The sequence below is a fragment of the Palaemon carinicauda genome, unplaced genomic scaffold, assembly GCF_036898095.1.
Source record: "Palaemon carinicauda isolate YSFRI2023 unplaced genomic scaffold, ASM3689809v2 scaffold1636, whole genome shotgun sequence".
NCBI lineage: Eukaryota > Metazoa > Arthropoda > Malacostraca > Decapoda > Palaemonidae > Palaemon > Palaemon carinicauda.
The window spans coordinates 15,001-35,000 of record NW_027169188.1 but is presented as its reverse complement, the minus strand read 5'-3'; the positions used below and the strand labels follow the sequence as shown (position 1 = coordinate 35,000).

The window sequence follows — 20,000 nt, the reverse complement described above, 5'->3', positions numbered from 1 at the left end:
TTTTTTTCTATTTCGGATACAACTTTTCTAAGTTGTTCATTTCGAACGAGTTTTGTCTTTAACACAAGTTTTATTTGGTTTCGGATACGGCTTTTTTGAGTAGTTTATTCCGGACGAGTTTTGTCTTTATCACAAGTTTTATTGGGTTTCGGATACGGCTTTTTTGAGTAGTTTATTTCGGACAAGTTTTGTCTTTAACATAAGTTTTTTCCTGCTTCGGATACGGCTTTTCTAAAAGTTTATTCTTAATTTTTACTCCAGATTCTATGTCTTTTTCATTCTGGATACGGCCTCTTCAGTATTTTGGCAATGGCAAAAGTTGTAGGATAGGGCTTCTGGATAAGTTTTGAGGCCTCTCTAAAAAAAAAATCATAATAACTATTTCTATAAGTTATGAATTTTACTGTTTTTTTTTTCTTTTTTTTTCTTTTTTTTTTTTGGATAATTTGGCGTCACACATACCATGGTCGCTCATTTTTGGATACGAAGGATTTTTTATTCATTGTTATTACTGATGTGATTATTACCAGTTATCACTAGTTATCAGTCTTATATTTTTTGTTATCGGTGATAAAAATCACTATTGTTATCATGGTACTAATACTACTACTACTAATAATAATAATAATAATAATAATAATAATAACAACAATAGTAATAATAATAATAATAATAATAATAATAATAATAATAATAATAATAATAATAATAATAATAATAATAATAACAATAATAATAATAATAATAATAATAATAATAATAATAACAATCATATCAACAATAATAATAATAATAATAATAATAATAATAATAATAATAATAATATTAATAATAATAATTATCAGCTTCCTAAGAAAATTATCTCTTACGACCCAGAGAGAGAGAGAGAGAGAGAGAGAGAGAGAGAGAGAGAGAGAGAGAGAGAGAGAGAGAGAGAGAGAGATAACGGACTTCTAAGAACTTAGCTTAAAATACAATCTATGATTTCATCAAATCTCGTCTTATTTTTCCCTGTTGGAGCCCTTGGGCTTATAGCATCCCGCTTTTCCAACTGGGGTTGTAGCTTAGCAAGTAATAATAACAATAATAATAATAATAATAATAATAATAATAATAATAATAATAATAATGATAATAATAATAATAATAATAAATAATTTCTCTTATAATTGTTTATAATATTCGTGTAAACAATTGTTTATCTAAATAATTATATATATAATTATTTGTTTATTTGAAGCTAAATTATTATCTTGAACAAATAAATTAGTAGTAATAATTTGTCAACATAAAATTATTAATATTTTGCATATTCGGTTAGAAAATCAATACGCTTTTATATATATATATATATATATATATATATATATATATATATATATATATATATATATATATATACACATATGTGTGTATGTCACTTTTTCAATAAATTGTTATTTTTCATATACCAATTAAATTGTCAATTTGAAAAAAAAATACTTAGTGATTTTTCTATAGTCCATTCGGTAAAAACACCAATACGCATATATATATATATATATATATATATATATATATATATATATATATATATATATATATATATATATATACTAGTGAATATTTTTAATAAATTCTTAATTTTTATACCGATTACATTATCAAACAAACAAAAAAAAATTATATAATAAAACTCTCCACTCAATCAAACAAATCTTCCAAAATTCAAAAAACCTTAACTTGGCCAAGTGAGACCTGGCCAACCTCGCCAAACTTGTCCATTCTCTCCCGAAAGATGAGAATTATCATCAAAACCAAAACCCTTATCAATGCGCGCTTTCTTATCGGCTTCGTCAGAAGCCTTCAACGCTAAACGCTGAGGGTGATTTTATCGCTAAACCTCTGGTTATACGGGAGAGCGGGTCGACTCTTCGAGCGAGAGGAGTCTGTAGGACTCTAGGATTCCGTAGGATCTCTACGTAATGTGGTTGGTAGGAGTCCTACAAAACGTTTAGGGAGTATGTAGAGTTAGTGAATTTGTTGAAACCCCTGGTTATACGGGAGAGCGGGTAGACTCTTCGAGCGAGAGGACTCTGTAGGACTCTAGGATTCCGTAGGATCTCTACGTAATGTGGTTGGTAGGAGTCCTACAAAACGTTTAGGTAGTATGTAAGTAAGAGAAACTTCTGGTTATACGGGAGAGCGGGTCGACTCTTCGAGCGAGAAGACTCTGTAGGACTCTGTAGGATTCCGTAGGATCTCTACGTAATGTGGTTGGTAGGAGTCCTACAAAACGTTTAGGGAGTATGTAGAGTTAGTGAATTTGTTGAAACCCCTGGTTATACGGGAGAGCGGGTCGACTCTTCGAGCAAGAGGACTCTGTAGGATTCCGTAGGATTCTGTAGGATCTCTACGTAATGTGGTTGGTAGGAGTCCTACAAAACGTTTAGGTAGTATGTATAAGTTAGAGAATTTGTTGATACTCGAGATTATGTTATTTTATTTTCATTTCTGAGAATCTGTGGAGAGGATTCTGTAGGACTCTGTAGGATTCCGTAGGATCTCTACGTAATGTGGTTGGTAGGAGTCCTACAAAACGTTTAGGTAGTATGTATAAGTTAGAGAATTTGTTGATACCCGAGATTATGTTATTTTATTTTCATTTCTGAGAATCTGTGGAGAGGACTCTGTAGGATTCCGTAGGATCTCTACGTAATGTGGTTGGCAGGAGTCCTACAAAACGTTTAGGTAGTATGTAGGTAAGAGAATTTGTTGATGCCCGAGATTATTATTATTATTATTATTATTATTATTATTATTATTATTATTATTATTATTATTATCAGCCAAGCTAAAACCCTAGTTGGAAAAGCAAGGTGCTATAAGCCCAAGGGCTCCAATAGGGAAAAATAGCCCAGTGAGGAAAGGAAATAAGGAAATAAATAAATGATGAGAACAAGTTAACAATAAATCATTCTAAAACAGTAACAACGTCAAAACAGATATGTCCTATATAAACTATTATTATTTCTGAGAATCTGTGAGATATCATACTAAATTGAAGCTGTATATTGTAGCGTGTTTGCTACAAAATTCGGTACACTAAGAAAAAAAACATATTTTTAATCGGAAATTCTCCGTAAAAATCTACTGTTCTCAGCCGTATTTCAGTAAAATCCAGGCGACCGTAATTTTACCTTAATTTGTTATCTTTGACGGGTTAGTGACCGTAAAATCACTCGTTTACGTAAATATATCTGTTTTTCTAAAACGGTAAATGCCTGGCAACATTTATTCCAGGATTTTTACCGTTTTTACGGCAAATTTTTAACGATGTATTTGGTCCTTTGGTTAATTTTGTAGAATTTTTAGGGTAATCACTACAAAATACAATAATGACGCTGTACTACAAATGATTTATTTCTATAAAGAATTTTGTGGGATTTTGTAAAATTTCAAATAAACTTCAAAAGTTCAAACTTGCAGCAAATGTTTTTTTATGTTGAATAGACTGACATAAGTCTTTTTATACTTTATGTATGACATATCTGTTAATGTTTTTAAAATGATTTATTGTTAATTTTCTTCTCGTCGTTATTCATTTCCTTGTTTCCTTTCCTCACTGGGCTATTTTCCCCTGTTGGAGCCCTTGGGATTATAGCATCTTGCTTTTGCAACTAGGGTTGTAGCTTGGCTAGTGATGATGATGATAATAAAAATAATAATAATAATAGTAGTAGTAGTAGTAATAAAATAATAATAATAATAGTAGTAATAATAATAATAATAATAATAATAATAATAATAGTAGTAGTAATATAATAATAATAATAATAATAATAATAATAATAATAATAATAATAGTAGTAGTAGTAGTAGTAGTAGTAGTAGTAGTAGTAGTAGTAGTAGTAGTAGTAGTAATATAATAATAATAATAATAATAATAATAATAATAATAATAATAATAATAATGATAATGATAACAATAATAATAATAGCAGTAGTAATATAATAATAATAATAATAATAATAAATGCAACTCATGGGGGTTTATTTTAAAGGAAATTTTGTAGAAATTATAAAAAAAAAACTCACTACAGAATAACCGAGATTCGTTTACAGAGGAATTCTGTAGAATTTTTACAAAATTTAGCTATAAAATATTGAAATTATACTTTTTCCTAAATAGAACACTGTAGTAATTATTTAGATATCTATAATTCCGTAGAAATTCTGTAGCGATTCTCACAGAAAAATGCCGAAATATTCCGCGGATAATTTTGTAGATTATTTAGGAAATTTTACTAAAAAATGTTCAATTAAAAATGCTAAAATACGGCGGATAATTTTGTAGATTATGTAGGAAATTTTACTAAATAATTCTCACTCAAAAAGACCGAAATACGACGGATAATTTTGTAGATTATGTAGGGAATTTTACTAAATAATTCTCACTCAAAAAGACCGAAATACGGAGGATAATTTCGTAGATTATGTAGGAGTTTTACTAAATAATTCTCACTCAAGAAGACCGAAATATGGCGGATAATTTTGTAGATTATGTAGGGAATTTTACTACAAAATTCTCACTCAAAAAGACCGAAATACGACGGATAATTTTGTAGATTTTGTAGGAAATTTTACTAAATAATTCACACTCAAAAAGACCGAAATACGGCGGATAATTTTGTAGATTTTGTAGGAAATTTTACTAAATAATTCTCACTCAAGAAGACCGAAATACGACGGATAATTTTGTAGATTATGTAGGGAATTTTACTGAATAATTCTCACTCAAAAAGACCGAAATACGACGGACAATTTTGTAGATTATGTAGAAAATTTTACTAATATATTTTCAATAAAAAAGGCCTAAATATGGCGGATAATTTTGTAGATTATGAAGGAAATCTTACTAAAAAAAATTATAAAATTATAACTAAAAAACGGACATGCGAATAATTTCATTCTACATAAATTTCTATACACTAAAAATTTTATAGTATAAAAAAGGTAAAAATCCTGGAATAAATATTGCCAGATTTTTACCGTTTTTAAAAACGGATATATTGACGTAAATGAGTGATATAACGGTCACCAACCCATAAAAGATAATAATAAAGGTAAAATGACGGTCGCCTCTATTTTACTGAAATACGGTTGAGAACTGTATATTTTTAATGAGAATTTAGAATTAATATTAAGGTTTTTTTAACAGTGTAGATTATGTAGGAATATTTACTAAAATAAGGATAAGATTATATCTAAAAAGCGGTCATACACAGAATTCTGTAGTCTACACGTTCAATACATAAAAATATGTTTCTGTAGGGTTTTATGTAGACATTCTCTATCTTATAACGATTAATATACCTCAACGAATTTCTGTAGATTTGTAGAAACATATCTACAAAAAAATAAGGTTTCTTTTCTACGAAATAATGAAGCCAAACTACAAAATTTATGTAGAATTCGTAAAAAAATATGAATCTCAAAACAGTAATTTCTTAAAAACTACAAAATTTGATTAAATACAAAAGTGATAATCTAAATAATGATGGAAAACTACAAAATTTATGTAGAATTCGTAAAAGAAAATATGAATCCAAAACTAATTTCATAAAAATTCCAAAATTTGATTGAATCCGAAAATGATAATTTAATATAACTATTATATATCATACTACGATATATATTCTCATAAATTGACCATCATAATTTTAACGCCAATTATCTATTAGTAAATCGATCAATAAATTAGTTAATTCTCTGTCTATCGCCGTTAATTTATTCTAAATATATTAAATAATTCTCCTGTCTTGTAAGTGTTAGGAATGCGCAATGCTTAGAGGAACGCGCGTATTTTATAGAAATGCGCAGTTGTTTAAGGGAATGCGCGGATGTATATATGAAAGCGGCGAATATAAGAATGCGCTGATGCTTAAGGAATGCGCATGTATGTTACAGAAATGCGCAGTTGTTTACAGGATTGCGCGGATGTATATAAGAAAGTGGTGAATATAAGAATGCGCTGATGCTTAAGGAATGTGCATGTATGTTACAGAAATGCGCAAATGTTTATAGGAATGCGCGGATGTATTTGAGAAAGCGGAGAATATAAGAATGCGCTAATGTTTCAGGAATGCGCGTGTATGTTACAGAAATGCGCAGTTGTTTACAGGAATGCGCGGATGTATTTAGGAAAGCGGGGACTATAATGCGCTGATGTTTCAGGAATGCGGAAATGCGCATAAGAACGCACTGGTTTAGAGACTTTTTCCCCCTCTACTATAAGGCTTTGGTACTCTATTCTTATTTACGTTTTCCACCGGGTCTATAGTCTTCCTTATTTCAAAAAGCGGCTCTTTCATTTCCATCTACTCCTTCATGTTTTGCGGTACGCTAATTTTAATGAGAGAGAGAGAGGAGAGAGAGAGAGAGAGAGAGAGAGAGAGAGAGAGAGAGAGAGAGAGAGAGAGAGAGAGAGAGAGAGAGTGTGTGTGTGTTCTGTTTAATTGACCTTCTTAATTGTGACACCATCTTCATTAATTCAGTTTTTATCAAGAGGAAATCTCGTATTATTTAGTCAAAATTTTAAGCAAAAATTGTATATAAGATAGCCAATATTAGTAGCAAAACTTCGCAAAAATATAGACAAATTTTTACAGTAGGCGTAGTGATAATATCAGCAAAAATTTTAACATAGCATCAGTAAAGACAATACTATTGGCAAAATTTTACAGTAGGCGTAGTGACAATATCAGCAAAAATTTTAACATAGCATCAGTAAAGACAATATTATCGGCAAAATTTTACAGTAGGCGTAGTGATAATATCAGCAAAAATTTCAACATAGCATCAGTAAAGACAATATTATCGGCAAAATTTTACAGTAGGCGTAGTGACAATATCAGCAAAAATTTTAACATAGCATCAGTAAAGACAATATTATCGGCAAAATTTTACAGTAGGCGTAGTGATAATATCAGCAAAAATTTCAACATAGCATCAGTAAAGACAATATTATCGGCAAAATTTTACAGTAGGCGTAGTGACAATATCAGCAAAAATTTTAACATAGCATCAGTAAAGACAATATTATCGGCAAAATTTTACAGTAGGCGTAGTGATAATATCAGCAAAAATTTCAACATAGCATCAGTAAAGACAATATTATCGGCAAAATTTTACAGTAGGCGTAGTGACAATATCAGCAAAAATTTTCAGCAGATAGAAAAAATTAGCGGTAAAATTTTCCAAAACAGACAATATCAACGGCAAAAAGCATACCAAGCCAGACGATATTATGAGCAAAACCTTTTAATAAACGTTCAATATTTATGCAAAATTTCTCAGTAAATACGGCAACGGCTACGGTTCACTTTCCCTTTGCCTACACACACCGAATAGTCTGGCCTATTCTTTACATACCCTCCTCTCTCCTCATACACCTGACAACACTGTGATTATCAAACAATTCTTCTTTGCTCAAGGGGTTAACTACTGCACTGTAATTGTTCAGTGGCTACTTTCCTCTTGGTAAGGGTAGAAGAGACTCTTCAGCTATGGTAAGCAGCTCTTCTAGGGAAAGGGCACTCCAAAATCAATCAAACCAGTGTTCTCTAGTCTTGGGTAGTGCCATAGCCTCTGTACCATGGTCTTCCACTGTCTTGGGTTAGAGTTCTCTTGCTTGAGGGTACACTCGGGCACGCTATTCTATCTAATTTCTCTCTTTCTTGTTTTGTTATAATTTTTATAGGAAATATTTATTTTAATGTTGCTATTCTTAAAATATTTTATTTTTCCTTTTTTTACTTTCCTCACTGAGCTATTTTCCCTGTTGGGGCCCCTGGGCTTATAGCATCCTGCTTTTCCAACTAGGGTTGTAGCTTAGCAAGCAATAATAATAATAATAATAATAATAATAATAATAATAATAATAATAGCTGAAAACGTATCACGAACAGGCTATATTATAAAAGGACTTATGTCAGCCTGTTCAACATAAAAACATTCACTGCAAGCTTGGCCTTATGAAGTTCTACTCATTCAACTACCTAATTACGAAGATCATTCCACAACCTGGTCACAGCTGGAATAAAACTTCTAGGATACTGTGTAGTATTGCAAAGCGTTCTAAGGAAATCGAATATTACCCAACATTTTAAAGTCATCTTAGGGCATTACCGTTAATGACCTCAGGATTTTAAAATCCTCTGTCGTTCTCTTTTTGTTCGTTAAAGGATACGAAGGACTCTCAAGGACTCCCTTAAAGCGAGGAGTCCGATGGCAAGGATATCCTTCAGGTAAAAGAAATGCCCTTAAGAAAGCATTTCTCCCCGATAAAAATGGCCTCGTAGTTGTGTTTAGAGATGGCCATTTCTCTTGCAACTAACACCCTTCTCTCTCTCTCTCTCTCTCTCTCTCTCTCTCTCTCTCTCTCTCTCTCTCTCTCTCTCTCTCTCTCTCTCTCTTACAGTCTTTCACAGGTGGGCAATATCTATATATCAATGGAAAATTGGAAAAAGTACATGAAAAATGTTTCGATGTTGTAATTAAGAATATAACAACCAAAAGTGAAAAGGGAGAAATTTTGAGTTATATATATATATACATATATATATATATATATATATATATATATATATATATATATATATATATATATATATATATATATATATATACACACACACACACATAAACATGATAGAAACGTTTGAACATTCAGTTTTGTTTAGGCATAAAAGCAAAGAACAGAACTCGGTTAAACTCCACGGGATCTACACGCCAGTTTTAACATAACAGTAATCTTGCGGCGGAAAAAGAATTTAAACTCCACGGGATCTGCACACCAGTTTTCGATTGGCGGGCGTAGTCTTTGCCATGAAAATTCAGTTACACGGTCAGTCCACTTTACTACACATGATTAAGCAGGCTATGATGCAACAAATTATAAAGACAAGGATTTAGAAGGCCTTGAAGGAAGACTCTAATCCATGTCTTCATATCTGTTAATATGCATATGTATGCCATGTATCAAAATAAGAGATGAATTATTACCATCATATATACGTCGAAACACATTTAAACGTATAAATTATATATACATACAACAAATAACAAGAACAAATGTAGTCGTTTCTAGTTCACTGCAGGACAATGGCCTCAGATATGTCCTTAATTGTGTCTGAGATTTGGCCAGTTTTCATCACCACGCTGGCCACGGCGGATAGGTGATGGTGGGAGATTTTAGGCTTGGGTGCTAATCTTATATATATTTGGTCAGTCTCTAGGACATTGTCCTGCTAGCTAGGGAATTGTCACTTTCCCTTTACCATTCACGAGTGGCCTTTAAACCTTTAATATCTTTTGGAACATTAAATGCTGTTTGTGTTGATAGTGCTTATCAGTAGTAGAAACATATTATTATTATTATTATTATTATTATTATTATTATTATTATTATTATTACTAGCCAAGCTACAACCCTAGTTGGAAAACCAAGATGCTATAAGCCCAAGGGCTCCAACAGGGAAAAATAGCCCAGTGAGGAAAGGAAATAAGGAAATAAATAAATGTTGAGAATAAATTAACAATATATCATTCTAAGAATAGTAACAGCGTCAAAATAGATAACCTTTATCTATTAACAACGAGTCTGAGAAAAGATAATTTTTATATTATGATCCAATTTCTGATTACTTCCCTTAATGGAAAGATCGAGACACGAATCTATTGTAAAAAAAAAGGAACATTGCAAAACTTCACCAAAGCAAACGATTCACCACTTTGTCTCCCTCAAAATCTTATCACAATTTCGTAATGGTGCCCACCTCGAGTTGAAATTTTCGCGAACATCCAGGCAATGCTTTCATACAAATACCCAAAACGCGTGGTATACTGTAAACAGTACTTAAGTTTCTTGTTCATGTCCTTTCTTGGGTGCCTACCTGCATTCACTTGTTCACGTCCTTTCTTGGGTGCCTACCTGAATTTCACTTGTTCATGTCCTTTCTTGGGTGCCTACCTGAATTCACTTGTTCATGTCCTTTCTTGGGTGCCTACCTGAATTCACTTGTTCACGTCCTTTCTTGGGTGCCTACCTGAATTCACTTGTTCACGTCCTTTCTTGGGTGCCTACCTGAATTCACTTGTTCACGTCCTTTCTTGGGTGCCTACCTGAATTCACTTGTTCATGTCCTTTCTTGGGTGCCTACCTGAATTCACTTGTTCACGTCCTTTCTTGGGTGCCTACCTGAATTCACTTGTTCACGTCCTTTCTTGGGTGCCTACCTGAATTCACTTGTTCATGTCCTTTCTTGGGTGCCTACCTGAATTCATTTCCTATTTCTCCTGTCTCCTAGTTAGATGCCCAAGTTCTTAGACATTCCCCTATGCTTAATTCATCTGCTCTTAGTTATAATCACAATGAAGGTTGGTATTTTCAATCTTGAATTTTCTCATAGTTCAATCACTACATTTAATACTTTCAAATGTTGAAAGGTCACTCATGAATGGCAGAGGCAAGGGACAGTGACATTGCCCTAGCAATCAGGACAGTGCCCTAGAGACTGACCATATATTATATGATCAGCGCCCAAGCCACCTCTCCACCCAAACTAGGACCAGGGAGGGCCAGACAGGGGCTCCTGATGACTTAGCAGATAGACCTTTAGGCTCCCCCAAACCCCACAACCTTAGCTCACAAGGATGGTAAGGTTGCTGACACTAATGGCACTAACGAGTCTGAGTGGGACTCGAACCCCCAACTGGCAAACACCAGGCAAAGACGTTGCCAATCAGGCCCCAGCAACAATCAAATTCTCTTTTGAAACTGGCCAGTAAAGATTATTAGCATAAGTCGAAATGCTATTTGCAGATTGGCTGTCTTTTGAAGGTTTAAAGGTCACTCATGAATGATAGAGGCAAGGGGCAATGACATTGCCCTAGTAAGCAGGACAATGCCCTAGAGACTGACTATATATCACATGATCAGTCCCTAAGACTCCTCTCCACTCATGGTAGGACCAATGAGGGTAAGGTAATGGCTGCTGATGACTCAACAGGTAGACCTATAGGGTCCCCCAAAAGCCCCATCATTGGCTCACAAGGAAGGTGAGGTTGCAGACACTCAAAGGAACTTGCTTGTTTGAGCGGGATTTGTACACTAGGATGTTAACTGTGTAGTAGAGTGCCCTGGTCCCTTGTAATTGTGGAGTAGGCTACAGTGGCTAGATTTCTTGAAATTGTGGAGTAGGGTCGACAGGTCCCTTGTACTCAAGGAGTACAGTGGCTGGATTCTTTGTACTTGTGGAGTTGGGTAGCCAGGCCTCATGTGTGAAGTACAGTGGCTGTATTAGTTGTAATTCTGGAGTGGCCAGGTCCCTTGTACTCCTGGAGTACAGAGGCTGGACTTCTTGAAACTGTGGAGTATGGTGGTCAGGAACATCACAATTTTGGAATAGGGTCATTTGTAATTGTGGAGTTTGGTTGCCTGGCCCCTCATACTTGTGCAGTACAAAGGGGTGAATCCAGTGTAAACGTGGTGTGCAGTGATGAGATCCCTAAAAAGTGTGGAGTACAGTGGCAAGTCTGTGGATTTCTTTTGATTATGGAGTAGATTTGTGGTCAGATCCCTCACGATTAAGGATAGTTTTCACATAATCATAGTGTAGGGTGGATGGTTGCTTAGTAATAACAGGCTAGGGTATATGACTCATATATGGTAACTGAGTAGGGCGACATACTCCCAAGTGTAATGTGGTCAACTTCCACTTGATCAGAGAACAGGTCTCCTGGCTTCCAAGAAATCCTGTTATATTGTTTCCAGCTCCTGTTCTGGCATAGACTCTCAGCTAAGTGTCAGTATCACTTTACAGCTAAAGCCAGGCTGACACTTGCACGAATTTGTGGAACGCATTGTCACGACTCGAGTTGTGAACTGGCGTGAACTCGTCGTGAACTGGCGTGTAAACCCGTCGTGACATCCTGGCATGTCGTGACCAGAATTTTGAAATGTTCAAAATTTTGGTGACGACAAAATTTCGTGACTGGGTCGTGAACTATGCGCGAACTGTTCGCGAACTCGTCAGGATGATGCGGGAAGTGCGCAAGCTATGCGTGAACTCGTCGTGCCAGTTCGTGTCAATGTGGACAGGTCAGCTGTGATTCTGAGGTATTTTTTATTTTTTTTGATCTTCCAGTTCGTGCCACAAAATGTCACGACTTGCCACGAAAAAGACGTGCAAGTGTCAGGGTACCCTAACTCGAATGAGTGTGCCGCATATGCAAAATGAATCTCGGTGCTTATTTTTAGAGGACCTTACAATGTTCCTTTGAAAGAGGCTGTGGAGCAACTCTTCAAGACACTAAATGGTATGCAACTCATGCTGAACTTGGTACTGGGTATTCATTCAGTCCACCAGGCTAATGTAATTCATTTCTCCAGATAGTTGTTTATGCTGATAAGCGTAATTTCTAATCAGAATATAAAGATTCAGAATTTACTATCATATCTGTAACCTGCCCCGAACAAGTATTGATTGATATGATTATTTATGTGTGAATTTTCTTCTATTGCAGGATAGTCGCCGTCAGTTAAATCCTGTTTGACTACGAAAGTCCAAGCTGCATTGGGTAAGTAAATTAAGTTTACAGTTTTTGTGAAAATGTTTGATTTCTCAAATTTATTTCTCCCTTGGAAGTTTGGAAAAGATTAGATGTCATTATTGGCTTACACGTGCTGCAAAATATTATGGCAATATAAAAAAAGACTAAGAAATGTCATTACTAAGGAAATTGTTCTTATTATTATTATTATTATTATTATTATTATTTATTATTATTATTATTATTATTATTATTAAATGCTAAGCTACAACCCTAGATGGAAAAGCAAGATACTATAAGCTCAGGGGCCCCAACAGGGAAAATAGCCCAATGAGGAAAGGAAACAAGGAAAAATAAAATATTCTAAGAACAGTAAAAACATTGAAATAAATATTTCCTATATAAACTATAAAAACTTTAACAAAGCTGGAGTCCTATTTGTCCTTATTATAAATAATGGCCAAGGCTGTCCCAGGCATAAAAAATCAAGGCTAGGAGCAAAATGGCCAAGGCTTGACCTTGGAGGAGGACATTAGACCGGCCTCTTCAAGGAGAACATGTACAGGAAGAGATTGTAAAAAAAAAAAAAAAAAAAAAAAAAAAAAAAAAAAGAGACTAATACCTTAGCACTGTAAAAGGGTTTGCGTATCGACATAATCAGCAAAGCTGTACTAGTCAGGGACACCCATTACTAGATTGGTTTGCTGTGAGCGACCAGACTAAATTCTCCTACCATCACTAATCCGCAGTGGCCAGCGTGGTGATGAAAACTGGCCAAGCTCCAGACGTGAATAGGGAGTAGAAGCGGCTGCATTTGTTGTTGTTGTTGTTGTTGTTGTTGTTAATGTTGTTGTTGTTGGTGGTGTAAGCATACCGAGAGAAATGTGAAAACACAGGGCATATATTTTCAGAGAGAGAGAGAGAGAGAGAGAGAGAGAGAGAGAGAGAGAGAGAGAGAGAGAGAGAGACGAGAGAGAGAGAGAGACGAGAGAGAGAGTTTACTTACAATAACAATAGATCTAAGATGGAGTGTAGTTTGAATGAAATATGTTTAAGGATGAAAGGTGATGGTGAGGAAAAGCTTCACAGGTTGGTGAAAATATTCGAGATTATGTAGCATCCACTGGATGCCACACCTCCAGTACATTTATGAAAATAAAGTGAAGATTTTGGAACTCTTATCAATTTGCAAATATCGTTTTAATCAAAATTTTGAAAACTTAATTAATAAGACTGATCATTCATGTCAGGAGTCGAACCTGGGCTCAGAAGAGATAATATCAAATTTAGATTATGATTTTGAAAAAAAAAAAAAAAAAATTACAGAATATCATGAATTACGAAGTTTATACTTAATTTACATGTATCATCTGCAAGCACATGTATGAAAATACTCATGAGAGAAAAAAAAAATCAAAACTAGTGAAAAAAATGATGAATATATGTATAAATGGGGGACGAAATTGTAGTAATTTAAGGGGACGTATTCCGCACCCCACTAGGTAACTATAGTCAATTCTTTTTAGTGAGGCAGATTTGCACCGACTCGCAGGGGTGCCCTTTTAGCTCGGAAAAGTTTCCTGATCGCTGATAGGTTGAACAAGATAATTCTAACCAATCAGCGATCAGGAAACTTTTCCGAGGTAAAAGGGCACCGCTGTGAGTCGGTGCAAATGCGTCTCATTAAAAAAATTGAGTAGGGGTAAGGATAGAGCTCTTAGGTTAAGTTAGGTGGTGAACCTTATGTTAAGTGGTATTCCTGTGTCTTTCCCCCTTGTAAAATATGGCCTTCTGGACCATCAAGTGCGGCCTTCTAGGGTCTTTGATATATGTACAGTATGTGAAGTATATTTCTGCTTTGACATTGAATATTGTGTGTTTGAAATCATTATACCGTATGTACACACAGACAATAGGAAAGTTGTGTTCAGTGATGTACCTCCCGGAGAATGGAAGCAATTTTTCCTTGAATTCCGTTAATCCCAACTTAATACAACTAGCTGTTGTAGCTATCAAGGAAAAACTGCTAGTTGTATCAAGTTGGGATTCACTGAATTCAAGGAAAAACTGCTAGTTGCAGTAAGTGAGCGAATAACTTAAAGTATGATGGATGAGGAGTTCCTGTTTTGTCCATCTCCTCACTGTGATCTATGTTAGTTTTAGATGAGTCAACAGGTTCCAGATTTTTGGCATAAAAATATGTTATTGGTGCTTTCACTGATGAGTTTTGATTGTATGAAAAACAGCTTCCCTTGGGTAACCTTAACACAAGGACAAGAGGAACAGACATTTTAACAACTTCAATAAGTAATGTCACAAAGGAGGACTAAATTCTAATTCCTTATTATAATAAGTTATGCACTGATGGTGTTCCAGCTATGATGGCTAAAAACTAGGGGATTATTGAACATCTTAAGAAAGCAAATAATTGATTTTATTCAATGAAACAGCTAAATGTGTTTAAACAGATACAATGTTTTACTGAGATGTTGCATTTTTATGATATATGATTGTTTAAAAAGTACCTACTTGCCAATATAAGATATTTTAAAATTTTATTTTGTTGATATTTACAAGCTATCTTTTCCAAAAGATTAATATTATTTTATTTATCACTTCAATACAAAGAACCGACTTGCTTAACTAAAGTCATTTGAAAATGACATGCTTTCCATATTAATTTACTTAGTTTGAAAACTACCCAAAACTTGAATGAAATATTTCAAAATTTAGTTTTCAAAATAATTCATTTACTGATTACTTGTATAAAAAGTACCTAATTCAAATATTTGAAAATGTAATGCTTTAAATTTTTATAAACCTGTCACTCTTTCTTTAGATTACTAATAAATTACTTTGGAGGATAAAATAACCAACAAAATTCTATGCGGCCTTAAGGAGCATTGAGGAATTGCAAGATGGCCTACATCCAAAAAAGGGTTCCCATCCCTGCACAACGAACCACAAAGGTTCCCAAGTTTGCCCATTCCTTCAAAAAAAAAAAAAAAAAAAAAAAAAAAAAAAAAAAAAAAAAAAACTAGTAATATACGAGAGAGTTTGGGCAGTGCTGGCCAGTGGTAACAGAGTCTAACCCAGAGTTGGATTACCCATAGACTTAAAATTTACCTGAGGGGGAAATTATAGACTTCCAGAGACATATGGAAATGTACTGAAACATATTCCAATCTGTACAGAAGGATTTCTGCAAAATATAATGACCACAATATGGAAGAATCAAGTACAGGTTTTGCCATATGATGAGCAAATTAATTAGCGAGGTAATAACTAATTAAAAGCTAATTCCAGGTAGCTAATTAGCAAATAAGTTACAATAACCTCAATAACCCTAGTAATCAGACAATTGAAAACAACTTGTATTATATTGCATTAAATTACGTCTTTAAGGACGTATCCTATTGGTACTGGACTATTTCCACTACTTGCTGCTTGTATCCGTCAGCCAAGGGTTGTTAAGTAGAAATTTCAAGTCAAGCTAAGCTCTTAACATTAAGCATAAGCAAAATCTTTTATCTAAAGCCCTGTCCACACGATCGAGCATGCCCGACGGGCAAACAGTGATACCAGGCCACAATAGTTAGTGAAAATGAGGGTTGATGACGTCAGAAGCGGGAAAACTAAAGGCAGGGATCTGGCAACATTGTATGATGCTATATCCCTGTCTGTGGTTTTCCCGCTTCTGATGTCATTAACCCTCATTCTTACTATAGTCCATTTCTTTTAGCGAGTCATATTTGCACAGACTCGCAGCGGTGCCTTTTAGCTCGGAAAAGTTTCCTGATCGCTGATTGGTTGGACAAGATAATTCTAACCAATCAGTGACCAGGAAACTTTTCCGAGCTAAAAGGGCACCGTTGCGAGTCGGTGCAAATATGACTCGCTAAAAGAAATGGACTATAACTATTGTGGTCTGGTACCACTGTTTGCCCGTCGGGCACACTCGATCGTGCGGAACAGGGCTTTAGCTGTTGCAAATATCCTCTAGTTTTGGGTCGTGCTCGGTGTCCATGACCTTAGATGTCAGGATGCCAGAAAACCTCAAAATCAATCAATCAATCTGGGTTAGTGTCATAGCCTCTGTACATCGGTACTTCCATTAAGGGTTAGTGTCATAGCCTCTGTACATCGGTACTTCCATTAAGGGTTAGTGTCATAGCCTCTGTACATCGGTACTTCCATTAAGGGTTAGTGTCATAGCCTCTGTACATCGGTAATACCCATTAATGATAATTCCTAAATTTTTCCAATCTAAATTCTAAAAAAAACTTCTGGGTACTCTATGAATGATTTAAGAGAGATATGGTCTCCCTGACTAACTCCTTTCTCAATTGGAATTTTCTTACTATCTTTACGATTTAGATTTTAATTAAGATATGGATTATATTTTCAATTTTGATAGTTTATAGTTCTTACAGTATATAATGAATCCTAATTTGAGTTGTAATAAATGTAAATATAATTTATGTATATTAATCATAGAAATAATGATAATCATAATAATAATAATAATAATAACAATAATAATAATGATGATGATGATAAAAAATAATAATAATAATAATAATAATAATAAATAATAATAATAATTATAACAATAATAATAATAATAATAATAATAATAACAATAATAATAATAATAATAATTATAACAATAATAAAAATAATAATAACAATAATAATAATAATAATAATAACCAATCTAAATCATCACACTCCCTCATCATTCCCCATAACCAAAATCCGCAAATTCCCCCAAATTCCCCAAAAATTCCCACAATTCTCAGATTTAGAATCGCAATCGTCACAGAAAACTAACTAATTTCTAACAAGAAAAGACGTCTACTTCATAGATATCCAACATGAGAAAGTCCGATGACACCTTTGGCACATAAATTCTTTCTAATTGGGAGAGATAACTGCATGCCCCCTTCCCCCACCCCCCTTTCCGACGTGCTTGCGCCTGCGCATAAGTCGAGAATCTCTTCGGGGGGGGGGGGGGGGGGGGCGGTCAAATTCAATATGGGTTACCATTATCGAATGGGAATAGTGAGGTATGGAATTGCTCGTTATTTGATAATGGTTTTAGTTGATGATGAATGTGTGTGTTTGTGCGTAGCGTACAATGATGTCACTATATATATATATATATATATATTATATATATATATTTATATATTTATATATAAATATATATATATATATATATATATGTATTCTATATATATATTTATATATATATATATATATATATTTATACATACATTTATATATATATATATATATATATTATATATATATATATATATATATTATATATATATGTGTATGTATATATATACATATATATATATATATATATATTTATATACATATATAAATTTATATATATAAATATATACATATATATATTTATATATATGTATATATATATGTATATATTACCTTTATATATATATATATATATATATACTGTCTTGGATCACTATAGTGACTTATTTAGAAAAAAATATTTTCAATTTGCTAAAATTATTTTGTTATATATAAAAATTAAAACTATTGCATTGGATTACTACAGTGACCCCGCCTTTAAAAAAATATATATTTTCAATTTGCTAAAATTATTTTCCTGTGACATTCATGGTATACAATTCATCCCAAGATAAATAATTTTCTTTTCTTTTTTTCAGACACTATGGCAATTTTCTACTGGACACCTGGCAAGTACAAAGAAATGTTGTTTCACTCCATAAACTTAAGTGTAGTTACAGTAACATCTACAGTAGATTCTAGAGCTCTGTGAACTATTATCTAGATTTGAATCTTGAATTCAGAGCTTCCGAACAGCTATGTTTTAGCTAAGGCAACTGTATTCCACTTAACAAAAGCTAGAGACTTGCCAATGATTAGCGGTGTTGCCACGTTTCTCATCACTAACCAGTCTTATCTTATAAAACGCTTAATGCACGAGAAGACATGTGGCAACGCTCCTAAGAAAGGCCGGGAGCACACTAGCGACTCTGTGGCGCCACAAAGCCACAGCATCGTGTGGCGGGGATGAGGTCTCCCATAGGTTTCCATTGTTTTCAAGCCTGTGGCGGGGATGAGCGACAGAGAGCCACAGTCGCTTGCCACAGTCGCTAGTTTGCGCGGCAAAACTTGAAAACAATGGAAACCTATGGGAGACCACTTCCTCGCCACACGATGCTGTGGCTTTGTGGCGCCACAGAGTCGCTAGTGTGCTCCCGGCCTAAAGGACCAGGGTTAGTAGCAGATCTTTCACTGCTCATCTGTGAATACTAGTTAATAATCTATTTAGAAATCAATAGTATTCTGAGGTTTTAGGACTAAAAGGGGTCTTCAAAATACGCAAGATCCTCAGAATACTCAACTAGTTAATAATCCATTTAGAAATCAATAGTATTTTGAGCTTTTAAGGTTAAAACGGGGTCTTCAAAACACGCAAGATCCTCAGAATACTCAACTAGTTAGTAATCCATTTAGAAATCAATAGTATTTTGAGCTTTTAAGGTTAAAAAAGGTCTTCAAAATACGCAAGATCCTCAGAATATTCAACTAGTTAATAATCTATTTAGAAATCAATAGTATTTTGAGCTTTTAGGGTTACAAAGGGTCTTCAAAATACGCAAGATCTTCAGAATACTCAACTAGTTAATCCCTTTAGAAATCAATAGTATTTTTAGTTATTAAGGCTAAAATGGGTCTTCAAAATAAGCAAAATCTTCACAATACTCTACTATTTAATAATCCATTTAGAAATTAATAGCATTTTTAGTTATTAAGGCTAAAATGGGTCTTCAAAATAAGCAAAATCTTCACAATACTCTACTATTTAATAATCCATTTAGAAATTAATAGCATTTTTTAGTTATTAAGGCTAAAATGGGTCTTCAAAATAAGCAAAATCTTCACAATACTCTACTATTTAATAATCCATTTAGAAATTAATAGCATTTTTAGTTATTAAGGCTAAAAGGGGTCTTCAAAATACGCAAGATCCTCAGAATACTCAACTAGTTAATAATCCATTTAGAAATCAATAGTATTTTGAGCTTTTAAGGTTAAAACGGGGTCTTCAAAACACGCAAGATCCTCAGAATACTCAACTAGTTAGTAATCCATTTAGAAATCAATAGTATTTTGAGCTTTTAAGGTTAAAAAAGGTCTTCAAAATACGCAAGATCCTCAGAATATTCAACTAGTTAATAATCTATTTAGAAATCAATAGTATTTTGAGCTTTTAGGGTTACAAAGGGTCTTCAAAATACGCAAGATCTTCAGAATACTCAACTAGTTAATCCCTTTAGAAATCAATAGTATTTTTAGTTATTAAGGCTAAAATGGGTCTTCAAAATAAGCAAAATCTTCAC

General features: G+C 33.7%; 1 long non-coding RNA gene across 1 annotated transcript in view; it reads left to right on the top strand.

Annotated features, from left to right (window-relative positions):
- Window positions 1-18,330, top strand: part of LOC137635716 (uncharacterized) — a 20,444-nt gene extending 2,114 nt beyond the window's left edge. Inside the window, exons 2-3 of the long non-coding RNA XR_011042757.1 lie at window positions 12,568-12,621; window positions 18,300-18,330. This is a non-coding gene — a long non-coding RNA (uncharacterized lncRNA). The remainder of the gene's footprint in view (window positions 1-12,567; window positions 12,622-18,299) is intronic.
- Window positions 18,331-20,000: the final 1,670 nt, after the last annotated feature.